This window comes from Rattus norvegicus, chromosome 12, assembly GCF_036323735.1.
Source record: "Rattus norvegicus strain BN/NHsdMcwi chromosome 12, GRCr8, whole genome shotgun sequence".
Classification (NCBI taxonomy): Eukaryota; Metazoa; Chordata; class Mammalia; order Rodentia; family Muridae; genus Rattus; species Rattus norvegicus.
Window position 1 is genome coordinate 48917351 of NC_086030.1, and position 19287 is coordinate 48936637.

Below are 19287 nucleotides of genomic sequence, written 5' to 3' on the forward strand. Positions count from 1 at the left end.
GAGAGAAGAAAGGAGTTAGAAGGCAGGGAGTACTGTGACTCTGCTTCAGTAGCCGGGAACCCACAGCCGCTGTTAGGACCTGAACAGACCGGGCTGGGTGAGATTCTAGATGAAGCAGATGAGCTCCAGGCCCCAACCATGCTGAGGAGCTGTTGGGAGTGGATAGTTGTGGGCAATGTTACTCTTTCCTGAGGGTGTGGTCACTGGTAGGCTCCCCGTGCTCCCCGTGCTCCCCGTGCTCCTGTGGATGCCCTACACTCATATACATGGAGGCAGCAGGAACTGGACCTAGTGGGTTATTTAAAAAAACAACATGGAGTTGGGAGTGGGCTGTGTTGAGAGGGCCGTGAGGAGGGGTGGAGGGAGGAACGGAGGTAGTTGGTATGTTCACTGTCCATTGCACATGCGTGTGAAATACTCAAGGGTCGAGGAAATTTTAACACAGAGGACCGGGCTAAGAAAGGATCACAGGGGGAGCGTATATGAGGAACACTAGGCCAACAAAAATCGTGGTGAGCTACAGGGGGTCAGACAAAGTGAAGTCCTATGCTGCCCTGGGCTTGGAGCCCCATGGTGGCCACTTGCATGTTCTTTCTTCTACCCTGGACCTTCTGTTCTGTTCTCCCCACAGTGGGGATTCTGTTCATGGCTCCCTTCTGCCATTGGCACAAAGTCCCAGCTCTCTGTCTTGTTCTAAAGTGCCCTGCTGACCCCTGCTGACCCCTGCTGACTCCTGTTGACCCCTGTTGAGCCCGCTGACTCTTCTAGCTTCCTGGTGCCCAAGATGGAGAGGCTGAGGCTCCACACGTGTACTCAGCTTCCTCCTCAGCTGTATTCTGTCTCTACGTGTGGGCCACCATTTTTCTCACCCTGTCCTGTCCTGAGCCCTGTCCTGTCCCATCTCCCAGTGACTCTGCAGCCTGGCTTCCTCACTTGGGTGCCCTTCTGAGACCCACCCTGGCTCTCTGCCGTGCTGTGTTTGTCCTGGTAAATGGATGGGTGAATGAATGAATGAATGAGTGAGTGAATGAAAATATGAAGCCAACACATGCCAACCAATTCTGAGTGTGCTAGCCATAGGGTCCTCTCCTGTGCCCTGAGGCTCTGGGGAGTGACACCTCCCTCTCCTCTCCCCATGTTGTTTCCTCAGCAAAGCACCCAGGCCTGTTCATTTTTCTCCCACAGAGGCTCTGCCCCATGATGTTTCAAAGAGCACAGCTGGCCAGGGGCCCAGCTTCTGCACACTTTAAAATCCCCGGGGGAACATTTCACATCCAGACCACAACACCACTCTGATGGCTGCCTGTGCTTGGGCAAAAAACCCTCTGCCTTTCTTCCTTTGATTTTCCCATCAGGAAAATGGGGCCAATACTTGCACCCAAGGAGACAGCGCCAGACTTGGAGTATTTGCAGGCCTGCAGCTCACTGTGTGGCCCAGGCTGGCCTCAGACTCCTGCCTCTGTCTTCCCAGTGCTGAAATTACAGGCATAAGTTGACACATCTGGAAAGGACGATTTTTTTTAAAGTCCTGCTCTCCTCTGGCTATTGTCTTGGACTGTGAGGACTGGGCACTGCAGAGGCCTCACATGGCTCTGGGCTATTTGATCGCTGTGTGAATTACCTCATGAGACCATCACAGCAGCCCTGGATGGGTGCTCCATCTTTCCTTCAGTAGAAGGAGGCGGCGCCCAGTGGGTAAGTGACAGACCCAAGGTCACTCAGCCAAGTAGTGAAGCAGGAACGGACCTCGGCACCCACGACTCTACTGGGCCCCGCAGCCCTGTGTGCTCCCTCCCGCAGCAGGCCTCAGCTCCCTCCACTGTGGTAACCCAAGTGCTGCCAAACATGGCTTCCTCTCACCATCTGGGCTACCGTCTCTCTGTTCTCTGCCCGTTTTACAGATGAGAGGCCCAAGCGTCGAGGAACTCAGGCCAATCCCCAGTGTAGAAAGCTGCACAGTCACGTTCAAATGCCACTCCACCTGACTGGGAACCTGTTTCCTTCCCACCATACCTGTCAAACAAGTGGACTCACTCGGAGCTCCAGTGCTGAGAGCAGGTGGGGCCCCCTCAAGGGAGCTTCTGCTGGCTCTGGCCACAGCCCACTGGATGGACAGATGGGTGAATGGGCAGACAGATGGACATACGGACGGACAGAGGCCAGCTGCTTCACTCTGCTCTAATCACCAGGCCCCTCGGCGGACTCGGTAAATGCCCCGCTGCTGCTGAGCCGAAGGCTTTCAGGGCCTGCCTGTCACCGTGTTTTACAGCCCTCTTGTTGAAGAGCGGAATCTGTATTGATTTCAGAACAACTCAAGCTGTAAATTACTGGCCGCGATCGGCTTGGTAACCCTGAGATGAGAATCTATTGACTGGACCGGGGGCTTAAATCTAATTATCGTCCCAGGAAAACCATTGGCAGAGCTGCTCAATGCCTGTGCGGAAGAGAACAGTTAAACAGCCCAGGGCTACGTGGGGGGTGGGGGTGGGGCAGAGATCTAGAACGATCCGGGGTCTCTGCGGAGCCTAAGAAACTGCCTTGGCCACCAATCGATTGACCTTGAGTCACTTCTGTAATTACCAACGGCGATGTTACTACGATAGCGTGGTGCCCCATGGCTCTGGGGCCTGGGCACCTCATGCAGCCTGTTGTTCAGCTTCCTCAAACCAGTTTCTTCATCTCTACATAGAGGGAGCCTTGGTGCATTTCTACCTGTACCTCAGGAAGGAGAGAAAACCGCCAGCCATGGGAGCGGCTTCGCCCAAGGGCACACAGCTACCTCGGAATGCAGACCTTAAACCGGTCCCTCACTGCTGGGTGGCTCAATGGTTAGGGGTGCCTGCCTGCGTGCGGTTACCGGCACCCTGTGCGGTGGCTCACAGTCACCTGGACGTGAGGCGGCGTGCTGGCCTTGACAAGAACGTCATCCATGGGCTTCTATATCTGAACGCTGGGTAGCTCAGACTGGAGCTGTTTGAAAGGGTTAGAAGGGTTCGGGGGTGTTGCTGGTTGGAGGGAGTCTGTCACTGGGGTTAGGCTTTGAGGTTTTGAAGGGTGAATGCCAATCACAGGGTGTCTCTCTCTGACTACAGGTCAGGACGTAGCTCCCAGCCACTGCTCCGTTGCACCATGGGCCCTGACATGATAGTAGCAGACTAAGCGTCCGAAACTGTAACACACACATGTACACACACACAGACACACACACACCACACACACAGACATACAGACACACAGACACACTCACGGGTTAAATGGTTTACTTGATAAGAGTTGCCGTGGTCATGGCTTCCCCTCCAGGCAGTAGAACACTGGCTAAGACATCTGTTGTGTGAATGGCTGAACTTCACCCCAGAACTTGCACTGGAAGCCCCGGGCTGCCAGGCGTGTGTGCCTCTGTCAGGGCCCCGAAGAGAGGAACGACACCTGGGGAGACGGGGGCTTTTGCCTTCTGGGGCCGATGAGGCAGTTTCCCCTCCTGTCTCAAGTGCCTCTCACCCCTCGGCAACACGGAATCTAACGGTGGCCACCATGGCTGCGTGGCGTCAGGTGCTCAATGCTCAACTTCCATTTCACAGAGACTGAAGAGATGGTGGATACGGTTTTTCTTGGCGGCATGGCCGTCTTCCTTCACACAGTGCCCAAGTGTACGCCCTCACGGGTGTTTAAGTGGGGAGCAGGGGTTTCCAGCAGTCGATCTGATCCTTCCAGCCTGCCTACCTGCCTGGCACCGCTGACCCTGACTGGGCAGTCTCTGCCCATCCTGGAAGCTGCAAAAGATGTCTCCATCTTCTTCTGCGAGCGGGTTGTTCCGTGCTTGCCTCCACCATGAGTCTGGGAGCTTTAGGGCTCTGAGGATGAAATGGTCTCCGAGCCATTTGCCGAACCGCGCAGCCCGATTTGTTTTTGCCTCCTTCCCTTTAGTCGCAAGAGTAAGGCAGGTCGCCAGGCGTCACAATTTTCTCTGCCCATTGGCTGTCCCTTGGTCCATCTCCCCGGGTTGCTTGGGTGAGCGGAAGCTGAGGCGGGACCGTATTCTGCCGGTTTGTATCAGCTCCGCTACTGTGGTAGCTCTTTGGTCGCTGTGCATTTGGTCACTGAGGTAGGCATAACTTGTGAGGCTGCCGCTTTAGTTCATCAGGCTGTGTCATGACACAAAGGCCCAGCCCAGGGGTTGCCTCCTGACCAGAACGCACCGTCTTGTGCAGGCTCCGCAGGGTCGTGGGAAGTGGAGGGTACACGGGCTTTGAAATGAATGGCAGTGGAGGTTTTGGTTTTGGCCCTGTGCTGGGGTGCGGGATGCAAGTTCTGGTCCCATCCACGGCAAGTCACCGTGGCTGATCTTCCTTTGCTGGGCCACCTGAGCATACGGTGTGTGTGATTATCGATGCCCCGAACCCTGAGAGTTGTAATGGTCTCACATCTTGCTGAAGGCAGGGATCCATGAAGAGGAAAAGTTAAGATTCAAACAGAGCCAAAGATTAAGCTTTTGGGAAATCTAGGTAATGGAGAGAGATGAATCTTACTTGCACTGTGCACAATGCCTCAGAGTTCTGACTGACTTGACAAGAAATGAGGGTGCTAGGAAACTCGACAGATTTGTACCCCTGATGGGGCATGGACTTGGGTTCAATCACACACGCGCACACACACACACACACACACACACACACACACACACACACAAACACACACGCATGCACGCAACCACGAGTGTGCACGCTACATGTGAAGTTGCAGTGCAGTTACCAGATAGCTTGCCTGAAGGAATCTTCACAAAGGCCTGCCCAAGTTTGGAACAATCAGCAGTCCCCCGTAGCAGCACTGCCATCTCCTGCTGGGGCGTGACCACCAGCTACCACTTAGCAGAGCTTGCTGTGTGACCTACAGGCCACATTGGCCTTGCGGTCACCATGGTGAAATAAACAGACGGTACCTCCCTGTCCACGGTGATGGTGGGAAGTGAGTGTCCCTGTAGAAGAGGGGAGACCTCGGGTGAGATCCCAGCTATCCACTCCCCACTGTCCCCAGCTACGTGTGGTCCTGGGGTTTGAGAGAGTCTAGGGAGCAGACATTGAAGGATGGGACTCCGTTTGTCTGCGAGCTTGCTGCTCAAGTTGGGGTGGGACACTTAGGTGATGGACCTCACCCAGGTCCACCAAGCCGGCTTCTGGTGGCATCACTGGATGGCTGGTGTCTGATCTGGGCATGCCACCAAGTTTTAACGTGTATAGTTGCAGAGCGGTGGCCAGTTTTCCCTTCTTCCTGGTTAAGGAAGAGCACGCATGTATCCTGCGTGGGGCAGGCAAAGTGGCCTGGGTGTTTGCAGTCTTTTTGTGAAGGAGTTGCAAGGGGGAGCAGACTGTGCACGAATCCCAACACCGGTTGCCACCGGTTAACAAGATGGAATCTCCTACAGTTTGGAATGTTGTTTCTCTGGCCCCCTAAATCCCCTGTGGCCATGATCCCTTCTCTAATTCCCGGTACTCGCTTTCAAACCGAACACTATGATTTCAGTTCGTGTATATCTCCCAGTGTAGTCGACAAGGCTGTGGCACTTCTGAAGCCCAGCTGCCCACACCCCAGGAGTGCGTCACCATACCTGGCTAAACGCTTTGCTACCGACAACAAAAACATTCCCGCCAACATGGCTACCTACACGTGTGCTAGCAAGGTCGGCGATGGTCACACTAAGGTGGCTGGAATACAGGCATTGTGAGGACTGCCGCCAACCTGCTTGGGTCCCGTGGTCTCAGGGGGGACAGCCTTATAGGACAATTCTACCTCACGTTCTCGGAGCGTGCTCAGCATGGACTAGCAGCTCAGTAAACAACCACATAGCTAGGCCACAGGATAACTGGGCATCACAGGCATTTGGAGTCCCATAAAACCTTACGACTGATCACCCTGTGTACGTGTGGGTCATAACTTCCCACTTTTTTCAAAATAAGCATCTGTGTAAGTGTATGTGGGTGTGGGTGTGTGTGCGCACACATGTGTGCGAGCATGCATGTGAGCATGCATGTGTGTGTCCACACTCGAGTGCACACATGCTTGTGAGTGCGTGAGAGCACGTGTGTGCACACGAATGTGTGATGTTGCATGAGTCCAGGCATGCATATGCCACACAGCACATGTGGAGGTCAGAGGACGATCTTGGGTGTAAGTCGGTGCTGCTCTCTCTTTGGAGGCCCCAGTGTCTCTTTTGCCACCTTGTATGCCAGGCTAGCTGGCTATCCAAGAAGTCTGAGAGCTGGGATTGCACACGCTCAGGAGTGCACACACTGGCTTTGGGGAGCGGGGTTCCTGCAGGGTTGAGCAGGGAACCTCACACTTGTTGAACAAGAGAGGACTTTTACCCAAGTAGTGTTAATGTTACCCAAGTAGTGTTTGTGTTTACACACCCGGTGGAAAGTTAATCCCTGGGGCCTATGGGAGCTGTCAGAGCCAGTTAGTGGAATAGCCTTGAGCATCCTGAGAGCTGGCCTCGGAGTTACTGTGCCACCTCGACGTGAGAACCCATAGAACAGGCTCCTTCTTGGACAGGGGGTGGGAGTGGGCTTACCAGAACCCGCCCATTCTTTCCACCTTGAGTTTCTAGGAACCAGGAAGCACAGTGTCATGACCGGGTACAGGGTGACATCTAGTGGTCAGAAGGGGAAGTGGATGTCCTTTTTAAGGCTTGGATGCTGGTGTGAAGCCATGGAGAGGGGCCATGGAGGCAGCTCTGGCTCAGCAGGTAAAGCGCCTGCTGTGTGAGTGCAGAGAGCTGAGTCTGGCTCTCCAGAGTCCGTGGAATAGCTGGGTGTGGCAGCGCGTATGTGTAACTAGCTCTAAACACGTGTGCATGGAAGCGATACTGCGTGGACTCAGCAGGTGTGTGCATGAATGTGTGTCAATTAAAAAAAAAAGAGGCCATGAATTCGAGGCGTGGAGGGAACATGAGGAAGGGGGAGAGGTGGAAATGATGTAAATACACGAAATTCTCAAACATTTTTATTAAAAAACCTTTTGGGGAAACCAGACATGCACTAGACATTAAATAAACTGGGTGAGACTGTGTCTAGAACATTGGATAAGGAATGTTTCAGGACTAAGATTTCCACTCTTGTATTTTCCACTCCCTTTGTATTCTGACCTCCATGGGTGTCTCAGAGCCAGTGCTTTTCCAAAGTGACTTTTGGATCTTCGAGGTCACCTTCTGGGTCTCTGCATCTTTTCTTTCATCTTAAAGGAGAGGGAAGCACACCTTAGCGGGGAGTTCTTGACAGCCATTGCGAGAAGCCATATGCCACACAGATATTTGGAAAGATGGCTAAGCTCACGGGTCCACATCTTCAGCTTCTGTGGTCCCAGAGAAGGCAGCAGAGCACGTGGGTGACAGACAAGAAGCCGCAAAGGACAAACGGCGACCTGGAATCATCCACCCACACAGGATGGATGTATGACAGCCACAGCATAAGACTGGTGGGCTGCAGCACAGATGGTTCCACCCCGAGGGCCTCTGCAGCTGGGTTCCAATTTTGTGTGTGCGCGTGTGCACTCGAGCGAGAGCATTAGGTTTTTCTATTTGAATATATATTTCACGCAAATACATTTGCTCTCTCATACATAGTTAATATAGTCGCTTACCACCAACTGCTAGCAGAACCTTTTTGTAGCGTAAACACATCTGAGGACAACTTTTCAACTCTTCGAACAGGTAGAACTTCATGGATCGCACGGTTGTCCCCTTAGTCACCTGCCTTCACGCCCTTGACTCAGTCCCCACGCCGGGTCTCTACTGGACATAACTACCAGGTAGGCACTTGTCACTTGTCTCATGTCACTGTTGCTCTAGGGACTTTGGTGACTAGAGTCAGCCTGTTCCTCCCTCTGGAAGGCATCATTGTGGCAATATGACCCAAGGTCATGGCCACTTGGATGTCGACCCTTCACACCTCCAGGCCAGCATGCTGGTTTCGAGTCCACACTCCCTGTGCCCCTCCCTGAGCCTCATCTGTGTGCTGCTCTGATTCTGTTCCGGAAAGCTCTGCTGCTGCTCTCTCCTCTCTCCCATTATCACCGTGGAAGAATGGCTTATTCCTTTACCCTGGAGCCCAGGATTTCCCGTTGCTGCAGTGGACATCTTTGTCAGGGTCCGTTTTATCATTCGTGATAGCCTAGTATACATTAAAAAAAAGATCTTTTCCCCAAGTTGTTTTTTAAAGATTTTATTTATATGAGTACACTGTTGCTGTCTTCAGACACCAGAAGAGGGCATTGGATCCCTACAGATGGTTGTGAGCCACCATGTGGTTTCTGGGAATTGAACTCAGGGCCTCTGGAAGAGCAATCAGTGCTCTTAACCACTGAGCCATTTCTCCAGCCCCCAAGTTTTTATTACACTTATTTGATATGTGTTTCATCCTTACAACCTCAGGTTTTCAGCTGCCTCTCATTTAATTTAGTCTCAAGATCCTTTGGTCTTTGAAAGTATTGGTAATAGTTTGATTTTAAGACTTATTTCCACCTTACCTAGAGACGCTCCTTGTGCAGATTGATCTGGTTTGAGCTTTTGGGCCATACTCATGTTTGCATCTTGTTTTAACTTCTTCGGGCTCCCAGACACTTGTGAACACTGCCATGTCTTCCTGGGCATACAGTTGCAGTAGCAAATGGGTTTTAGGCATAGACAGTGGCTTACCTTGATGGCCACAGTGCCTCAGACTCATCCCTAAACCCTTACCCACATCACAGAAAAGCCCTCTGAGGAAAAGGTGGAGTAAGAGGCCACTATATTGGCTGATTTTCAAAATTCATGTCTGTATATTGCAGTGTGTGGGGGGGACCACATTAGCCCCAAATGCTGAGGTTCCACTCCTTGCTATTGGCAGGGGCCCCTTCATTTCCACAGTGTCTGTGAGCCCGGAGCATGTCATGCCAGATGAACTGATGAGGTGCAGGGGTGCCGGGCTCACTCGTCTGCGCAGACGTGATCACATTTGGGATCTAAAGCCACTACGTTCCTTGTGATAGAGAACAGAACGGTCTTGGCCAGGGCCTACGATCTTAAGAAACAGGGAGAGGTCGGTTCAGGGTTCAAAGTTCCCTTGGCACAGGAGACACAAGTGCCAGGGATCTGGGATTGGCTGAGAACAAGATTTTAATGATAGGGGAGGGCTTGGAAAGCTAAATTAGAATAATCCTAACAGAGGAATCATCGCCAAAGCTAGCTTCCACAGGACTGGAAGGTACTGTGTTGACTAGCGAAAGGAAAATGTCATCAAGTCTCAGCCAACCATAAACCCCATGAACTACAGCAGTGAGCCAAGAGGCAAGAGATGGCCATTAAGTTCATTGGTTACACAGACGTCAGTGGGCAACCATTCTGATTGGATTTAAGGCCTGGGCCACAGGAAGAAACACATACCTGGTACTGTAAATGTGGCCCCAGGGGTGAAGATACCACTATTATTCTGATATACAGAAGCAGCCTATGTAGGTTTTTATCTCTGTACCCACAGGATGGGTCACTCAAGACATCATCAGAGGAGCCTCTTTGTATGGCCAACTGGTGCAGAAGATTTCATCAGGAGACAGTGGAGCCGGGGGAGCGGAGCTGAGCAGATAGGCTACAACAGTTGGTATATAGTTTGGAGCTGCTGGTATTGGGAAAACTGGGTGAAGGGACTATAAAAGCACACTGTTGGGGAATGGCTGGAAGAAACGTCTGAAGAAGGGTTTGGCTGGAAACCAAACCCGGATCACTGGCAAGGAGTCAAGAGAACTGGTTACTATTCTAACATAGGCAGGAAAAGGAGAGATGGATACTTTGTTTCAAAAAGCCCAAAGCCTTTGCTGAAGGCTGGGATTGGGACACGCCCCAAGTGGTTTTCAGCAGCATTTTTCCCCTCCTTTTCCTCATTCTGGGCTATTTTGTTTATAAAAAGGCTGAAAGAGTGGCTGACAACTGGAAAAAACAGGTGAAAATGGAGAAGGTTGGGAATCAAATCTGGAAGGAAATGGAAGGAAAGTAAGAGGGTCGGTTCCTCTCCTTTCTGAAAAAGCAACAACCATTGGTTGTGCAGCTAGAGAAACCGAAAGTAGAGGTAGACAAACTTGGAGAACAAACAGGTTAATTCCCAGGGATGGAACCAGAGAGATGGAGTCCCCACCTCCCCACCCCCACCCCACCCCACCCCCAGGTGAAAGAGGGCAAGGAACTGTGTCAGAGGGCAGCCTAGTCGAAGAAATGGAAAAGCAAGAGTATGGTCAGGTGAGACAGCCTTTTTCAGGAGACAGGGTTAAATCCACAGCACGCCTGGAGGACAGGCAGCCCCAGGGTCACGAAAATCACCTACAGCATTCCCTGCAGTTGCACCTCGCATGCCTGCCGACGGGGATGATCCACACGGCTATGACAAGATAGGGCAGCATCCTGTAGAAATGGCGGACCCAAGGTGCTTTAAAGAGGCAATGATGTCTCACTTGCCCAGTGTGAAACAAACTCTAAATAAGGAGGCTTCTCAAAATAGAATTATTCCCCAATGCTGGGGGTGGGGGTGGATTGGAAACAGCTGTACTAAGAGGCCAATCCTCAATGACAATTGTCATGTTGGAGAGAAGCAGCCAGCAATTTGTAAGAGCACAAAAGAGAGAGGGCAAGCAATAAAACGAGGGGTCAGTTGATAGCTGAAGGTCGGTAGGCTGTCGTGTAAGAAGGGGGTTCCGTTTGAAGAGGCAATCATAGAACAACAACATCGTTCAGCACCTTTAAGGAGAGCTTGGGACAGACTTGAGGAGAAGTCCGCACCATCTACAAAAATTATACAAGGCTCGGTAAGTTTTCACTGACTTTTTTTTTTTTTTTTTTTTTTTTACAAAAATTAGGCTCAGCTGCAAACAAAGCCACATCAGACCCTGATCTGAGACTAGTGCCTCGGTATTTGAAAATGCAAATATGGAATGGGAAAAAAGTTACTAGTCTATTAAGGGGGGAAGGTAGCCCCTATGGAAGAGTGGATCGGGGAGACGACAGATAGGGGTTCTAGCACACACTATGCTGTTGATAACTGGGCAAACCATAACTAAAGGCTCTAGACATCAAAATGCAGAGTGCTTTAGCCGCAGGGTATATATGGCAGCGTGCAACAAAATTGTGTACAAGGACAACATTTTCTCTAAATCGGAATCATAAAGAAGGCCAAGGCTCCCGTGGGTGAGCCGGCAACGTGGCAGGGGTTACCATTGGACCAATGAGTGTAGGTCCAAGAGAGATCCAAGGCAATCTCTTGCCATTTGGGAAACAAGATGGGGGCCTAGCTTGAGGCCCCACAGCCAAAGTACAAGCCGTTTGCCCCGTGTCAGCCAGAAAATAACAAGCAAGCAGAAAAGGCTCAACTAAGAAGCGTCGCACATCTACTAGGCAGTCCTGCTCTCAACTTGGCCACAGAGAAACGTCTTACACTATCTCCTGAAATGCAGCTTTGTAGAATAACTGTTGGAGTTTATGTGGGGATGACCTTGGGGAGGAGAAGTTCGACTTCCCAAGGATCCATTGTTAAGCCAGGAATAATGGAAGAAGATCTGAAGGGGGGGATGAAAATAATGGCTTACTTAAAAAAAAACCAAAAAAAAAAAAAACCAAAACAAACAAACAAACAACCAAAACACTGCATTTGAACACAGGTGATGGGATCTCTCAGCTCTTACCATTCATTTTCCTCCATCAAAGGCTGAGCTGAGCTGCCTCCATAGAACCATCAGGAAGGTATGTGGAAGTCCTGGAAAACGTGCATTCCAGCAAACAGTTGTTAATGATCAGAGGCCAAAATTAAAGTTGCCAGTGAATGACATTGAAATAGAGTTTGGCGGATGCAGGAGCTGTCGTGACTATCACTCCACAAACACCTCAGTATTCAGAGCAGGTGCTTCAGAAGGTTTATACCCAGTTTCTAGGAGTTGGAAATCTCAGATAAAATGGGATGCGTGGTGGGTTCCACATTGATAACTGTATTTCAGGGTCAGCGTGGGACCAGAAGGTCAACTGGGAAAGTTATAGGACCTTCTGGCCTGAAATAGCCATACATTTATGGAAACGGGATTGATTTAAAAAGTAAAGGCCCTTTGAGGCTGAGAAAGAAGGGATTGGGCCAGCAGAAGAGAAGAGAAAGCATCTGGGGCAAAAGATGTTGTTAGGAGAGAGTGGAGCTGGGAGAATCACAGCTGAGGAGGGTGCAATGGTTGGTATAGCCTTGGAGCTGCTGTTAGTGGGAAAATGGGGAGAAGGGACCATTTAAGCAGACCGTTGGGAAACCGAGGGAGGAACACCTGGGAGAAAGCTCTGGAGAAGGGCCTGGGCTGCAAACCGGGAGGAGGGCAGACAACGAGGTAAGAGAACCGGTTGCCGTTCGCACACAGCTAGGCCTTTTGCCATGCATGGTGACTAACGTTATTGATCAGAGCAGCAGCCAGTGGAGGGCTGGCTCACACTCACATGCACACACTTGTTACATTCCCTCCCAGGCAGCTGAGGTTCAGACAGTGTTGTAGAGCGGAGGGCAAGGGGGAGAGGGGAAGACACTGTAAGGACAGAAGGGTGGGGAGGATTGCAGCAGAGGAAACCACTGCACCATCGGAACCCAAAACAGCCTCAGTTGCCGCCACAAGCTAAAGCCATCTGGTGTGGAGTGGCTCTCAAGCCCCCACCAGGCAGAGAAGCCATAGGGTGCAATCTCCGGCCCGTCAACTGTGAGCCAATGGATGATCTCACACACGAGTATAAGGGCAGCTGGATCCTGTCAGCTGGGCATGGTGGCAGCATCTTTAATTCCAGCACTCGCAAAGCAGAGGCAGGTGGATCTCTCAGTTCAAAGCTAGCCCAGTCTATACATAGCATGTTCCAGGACAGCCAAGACAACATCATAGAGACCCTGTCTCAAAACAGAAAGAGAGAAAGAGAGAGAGAGAGAGAGAAAGAGGGACACAGAGATGACAGAGGACAGCTCTGGGAAGTCAGTGGGAGGTGTGGGTCGAATATGTTCACATACAGTTTCCTGAAGGATTCATAAAATGTATTAATACTGCACTATACTTCATAGTTGAAACAAGCAATCCGCTATGCACTTAGCATCACCTTAGCCTTTCAGCACTGTTAGAGCTTCATCCATGACTGAAGCCATGACAGCAGGCTCCCTCCCCAACAGATGCCTAAGCAGAGCAGGGTGCCTGCTTCTTAGAGCGTCAGTCTGAAGTGGATACAAATAACTTCAGGACATAAAGTAAAAAGTCATGAAAAGGCACCAGATATTGCCATTGGTGGAGCCATGACATTGATATCATGTTGCTGTCTCATGATACAAAGGAAGGCCCTGAAATAATAGTTATCGGTGTGCAAGTTTGTTCCACTGATAGACTGCTACATCAATGAAAAACCATTCCAAAGGGGAAGGCCCATGTTTAAGCTCTGGGACAGCACCTCACGTGATGTCCTCAGAACTATCTTCTTCCCCTGGTTTTTTTTAGCCCATCCTGTCCCACTGTGACACAACCCAGAGGCTGGAGAATTTATGTGAAAAACACTTACTATCTCTAGAATCTGGAACGTCTGACATCGAGGGTGCAGTGGTAACCAGTCTGGCCCAGACTATCATCCCATAGCGCCTCCAGGTGAGAGAGAGCAGGCTCACTCTACCTCACATCAACCCACCGCCACAGCATCCCTTTGTGACAGCCGCACTGTCAGAGAGAACTCCCCGGAAACACCCCACGTCTCGGCCTAATGAGGTACTGCAAATTACAATCCCAACCCACACGCCTTGGGGAACTCCACTCACCCACAGCCACCTCGAAGAGGCAGCCACCCTGTCAGAGCGAGCCGGGAAGCCTCCCTGTGCAACGGTTCTAGTTTCAGACCAATGTCGGGAGCCAGCGGGTAAGTCTTACACCCAGTAGCAGAGTTCCCGGACAGGGTCCCTGGTTCCACGTCCTGCAGTAACCTGTCCCAAGAGGCATCCGTGAGAGGATACCCACAACTAAGGGCAGCATGCATGGGTGTGTGCCCGGTGGTCATGTGAGGCTCTCAACAGAGTTCAAAAATTATACCGTAAGTGCTGATGGTGGTTTCTGCTCCGGCATCTCCCCCCAGGTCTTCCCTGCCTCCCTGACTCTTCCAACACCAGGCCCCCTTTCTCTTTCTTTTCACAAAGAGGCAAGTACAAATGAAAAGCAAACAAACATAAAAAGGCAACAAGAAAACATGATAGGCAAACAAGACTAGTAACACAGAGAGAGGAAGAGAACAGGAGAGAGAGAAAAAGAGGGGGATGGAGGGGAGAGGGAGGGGGAAAGGAGAGGGAGGTGAGAGGAGGAGGGAGGGGGGAGGGAGAGGAGGGGAGAGGGAGGGGGAGGGAGAGAGAGAGAACACAACACAAATCTCAAGCCAAGAAACATGAGACAAAAAAATCTACAAGGATGCCATTGAGTTCCTTTTCTGGTGGCCATATGGTGCTAGGCATTGGACCAATCCTTAAATGTAGTTTATATACCCAGAGAGACTGGAGGAAACTCATTTCTCCACTCAGACCCCCTTTTTTTGTAATTTGGTAAGGGATTGGGGGAGCTCATGTCCAATTCCCCCAGCAGGTGCTGCAAGCATGTCTGCTTTGACCCTGTGCACCAGAAAACCTGAGTAAATGGTGGTTATTCTGGAGCATGAGAAGGCGGCATTGAGTATCGGCCTCCGCCTCCTGTTCCTGAAGTGAGCGAGAGCTCACAGAATCACGCCAGTGCACACAGAGTCCAACTCTCAAACCCGAGAGGCCAGAGAGACCCCAGGGGTTGACTGGAGGATCCTCTTGTGTGGAATGGATATTTGAAGTATAGGTACGGGGATTTATTGGAAACAGCATAAGGCACTCAGTGACCCAGGCAGGGCACAGCCAAGACTCGGATGAGCCTCATCGGCCATGTGCCAGCCTGGGCTTTGTGAGCACGCAGACAGCTGCAGAGAGAGCTGGGCAGAGAGAAGGGGTTGCAGAAGGGGTATCTTAGAATGATGTGTGTGCTCCATTAACTCTTCATGCCCCAGAAGAATGTGAAGTGGAGATTTGAAGCTCACTTCTTCCCACCGGGGGGGGGGGGGGCATCGGCTGAGAGCTGAGAGCAGCATGTACTTATTCCCAGAACAGCCTGAGCACAGCGGCGCGCTCGGTGGACAACGACTGGGTGCGCGGTGCTCCTCTGTCTAGGAGGTAACGGAACTAGAGCCTCCACAGAGCTGTGTGGAGCGTGAGGCTTTATTGCCTTAGGTCAGACACCCAGGCAGGGATGGGCAGACTCACAGGGTTAGTGTTTCCTCCTCAGCCCGCCCTGGTCCACAGTTCAGCTGCCTCAGAGTCTCTGAGTGGTGTCCACTGTCTTGGTCTCCATGCCCCGCCCCCACCCCTGCAGAGGCTTCTCAGGGTGAGGGCAGGAGGACACCCAGGCACTGTTCCCAAGGCTTCTGCCTCCTGCAGGAGCTGCCCAGCCAGCAGCTGCCCCCGTGCAGGTCATACTGCTCCCGGGGTGGGGTGGGGGGTGACAGCTCTGGGGCTGGAGCAGGGAAGAGGGGACCAGTCCTGCTCTAGCTCAGAGCCCTCAGGGAGGTGCCCTCCACCCTCCAAGGCTCAGAGGGAAGATCTGCAGCCTCTGGGCACTCCAGACCTCAGCCTCTCATTCCAGCAACCTGAGTGTGTGCTCACACTTGAATTTCCTCAGGCATCTGTCACATGGGCCTGGGCAACACATTCATTCTGAGCCCACCTCCAGCTTCTTTACTCACACCTTCCAAGTATTTGTGCCAACCGTGGGCCACACATGGCCAAGACCAATGGCACACAAGTGAAAGAGAAGGCAGAAGTCAGTTCTTTACCCCAAACTTCCAAACTACCTGCTTGTGTCCTGGGCACCCTGTGTCCTTATGGCTGCCCGGGCTCTAGGGTATGTAGAAAGAGCTAGCTGCCCTGAGCATATGTACAGACTGCACCCACCCCCGCCCCCGCCCCCGCCCCCACCCCCGCCCCCGCCCCCGCCCAGACCCCCAGCTTCTCCTAGATGGCTGCAATCCCACAGCTGCCCCTGCTCCAGCTTACAGGACATCTCAAGGATCCAGTGACATTGCATGGGTGGTTCGTTAGTACACACTAGACACCACTCTGTGACCCAGCACCCGGGTTCCTTTCTGGGTCCCTGCTGGATTCTGCAGGCCTCCCCCTGGGTGAGCGCCCCACCCCCAACGGCCCAGTTTACTGTTTACTGATTTCGTTACCTCTGGTAGAGGTGAGAGAGTTTGCAGACTTGCGCCGTGAACACCCAGATGTGTCCAAGACCCTTGCATAAAAAAGACTGCATTCCGGGCCCTGGGAGAACTCGGCAAGGGTCAGAGAGGATGGGCAAGCATTTGGACACCACTGCTAGTAGAGGAGCAGTGAGCAGAGCAGGAGTTTCCAGCTCAACAGGGACACAACTCGCCAGTCACGTCCTTGCATCTGTTAAGTCTGCGGATGGTCTTTCCTGCCCAGGGCAGGGGCCCCATAGGAAAGCTCTGAAGACAGCTCTAACCAGAGTTCCAGACCTTGTCCGTGAGCCCTGGCCCCCAGTGCACTACCATCCAGAGCCACACAACTCAACCCAAGGTTTCCAGCCACGTCAGAGAAGGGAGGTGCGGTGTCCCTCTCCAGGCTGCCACCCAATGTCCTCTAGGAAGGGAGGCGGGATACCCCGTCTACCTGTTGGGTTGGTTTCTCTGGTGTCAGACGCTAGCAGACACCATGCATCACACATAGGGGAGAGATCTGGGGATGAGAATGGGAGATTCCTATGCTCACACATGGATTCTGCTTCTTGCTATCACCTGAGACGGTGTCTTAAAGTCAGCACCCTAGCCCCAGACATGCCAGGACCCCTTGTCTCATGTGTTCCTGCTCTCCCCTCTGCCTGCCCAGGCTCTCAGGCCCCCTCTCCAGTGCCATCATAAGCACAGCAGGGGCACTGGAGGGAGGGGACACCCATTCTAGGGGTCGTGTACAGCTGCTGCACCCCATGTCTGGAAGCAGGCATGGCTGTCCTGCCCTCTCCTTCCCCATGCTGCCCCTTCCAGTCCATCTGCATACTCCCTGCCCTCACCCTGACTCTGCCCAGTCTGCTCGTAGTAAGGCCTGCATCACAGGACCCACACCAGCCTCACCTGCCCTTAGTGGGCGCCTCCTCCCAACTCTTGTAAAAGAACAAGCCTCTCTCTGCAGGGAAGGACAAAGACACTTGGCATCTGGGGGGGGGGGCTCAGCCACAGCGCATGTCCACGTCTCCCTTCCACCTGACAGTGGCACCTGACCCCCACTTGTGAGTTCTCTCCCCTCAGAGTTCTCCAACTTACTCCATAGTGACCCACTCCCTGCCCTCAGGCCCAGTCTCACACCACCAACTCATAAAACAATACGGAACTGCTTTTCATCGCAAAAGCAACCTGGTCACCTAAAATGGTGGCTTAGACGGTTCCCACGGCTCTTCTTAGAGACTATGGTTCACTCAGCAGGGAAGGTTCGTCATAGCCTTCAAAACTCAGCTTAAACGTCATCTTCCTCCAGTGGGGTCCCTGTGTATCTTTCTGTCATTCTGAGCCTGTCCTGCTTTTCAAAACGGTGTACGCGTGGACTGTGGCCGCGGGCAGTTTGTCCTGACAAATTGTGTCTCCCCCTTCAATTTCAGAACTCTAAACGGGAGTGGCCTAAAGGTACCAGTCACAGGTCAGAGACTAGCACCATGGATTAAAATGCAGTAAGACCTAACCACGTGTTGTGTACAAAAAGGCCGACTTTCAATAGGGAAACACAAGCTAAAGGAAAAGGGGTGGAGAAAGGCGCCGGGTTTGCTCACACGAATCAAAAGCCAAGCAGCTAAAGACGCATCAAGCAAAGCAGCCATCACAGCGAGGCAAAAGACCGTGGACAAACAGGCTTCCCCTTTGGCTCAAAGCCATAGCGCCCCCAAGTCTACACCGCTGAGGAGAGTGCGGAGGAGGCAAACCCAGGTATATTTGCAGAAGAAGCGGATAAGTTCTCTACTGCAATTGGAGACTCAGCCCTCCCCTCTTACTGATAGACGAAGAAGACAGAAAGGCAGGAGAACCTCATAGACAGGCAGAGCCTCCCTCACCCGCCACCCTTCACCGTCACCATCCACACAGCCCTGCAGTGAGCAACAGGAGAATCTACATCAAGAGCACATGGAACCTTCCCAGGAAAGCAGGCGGACTCCAGAGAGGGCGCTGAGGGCAGAACTGCGCATGCGCGCAGGACAGGCGCGAGACCCAGACCACCAACTTCAGCCTCTGCCACGGGGGAGAGACGGAGGCAGAACCTGCTGTGCCTTCCTGACCCGGCCTTGAAAGTCCCACTACCCCCTTGATCATATTCTATTGACCTCTCGTGCAGCCAGGGTTCATGGAGGAAGATGGCATCAGGGTGGGACTATTTGAGGGGTGAGTACCTGGAAATATCTCGGGAATCATCATCTTCCGTCTCTCAGGACACTGGCTGACCGCCAGGCCCCGTGCTGGCACCAGTCCCCATGGTGGCACCAGGCCCCATGGTGGCCACTGACCACATCACTGAGTCACTGGGGCTCGTCCCCACTGGCTTCCTTTTTTCTCTCCAAAACATTTTCCATGTAAGCCTTGAGCGCTGTCTCTAGCACAGTGCGCGCTCGCGACCCTTTCTGTGTCGGGGCGAGTGTCCCAAGTGTGTGCTGTCCTCTAGATACACATGTGGCTGAGGAACTAAACTGTAGTTTACTTTTTGTAAAGTTTGGACACACGGGTCTGGGGGTACACGCTGCCCCTGCCCTGTGGAGTTTAGAGCCCATCCGCCATGCTCAACTCTGGTTTCCTGTTAATGACCTACAACATTTATCATGGCCGGGCCCCTCCCATCACCTGTCCCGGCCACTGTCTGTCACACTGGTTTGCTTGGAGTCTTTGGAAACTGGAGCACTAGCTTCACCCTCCACCCAGAACATTCTTCCCACACACAACCCCTGCTTTTCTTTTAATCTCACTATTTGATTCCCAAGCCAGCGTTTCCTTCTGGGTGTCTGTAAGGGGGTCTCCAGACTTGGACATCACTGAGCAGCAGGAGGGTGGGGGCACCGGACTGGCCCAAGGGATGGACGCAGGGACAAAGCCCTGCGCTTCAGCTACTCTCACCTACTCACAACCTCAGCTTTCATATCTGTAAAATGGGGGTAAGAAACACCCAGCCTCTTTCTCAG

General features: G+C 52.3%; 1 long non-coding RNA gene across 17 annotated transcripts in view; it reads left to right on the plus strand.

The window, feature by feature from the left end:
* LOC102551333 (uncharacterized) overlaps positions 1–15464 on the plus strand; it is a 16964-nt gene extending 1500 nt beyond the window's left edge. For 4 of the 17 annotated variants that reach the window (XR_595389.4, XR_005492069.2, XR_005492063.2 and 1 more), the window contains exons 5-6: positions 1902–7800; positions 7947–9642. This is a non-coding gene — a long non-coding RNA (uncharacterized LOC102551333). Of the gene's footprint in view, positions 1–1185; positions 7801–7946 lie in introns of all 17 variants that reach the window. The other 13 variants (XR_010056582.1, XR_010056591.1, XR_010056583.1 and 10 more) reach the window with 8 other exon arrangements.
* Positions 15465–19287: the final 3823 nt, after the last annotated feature.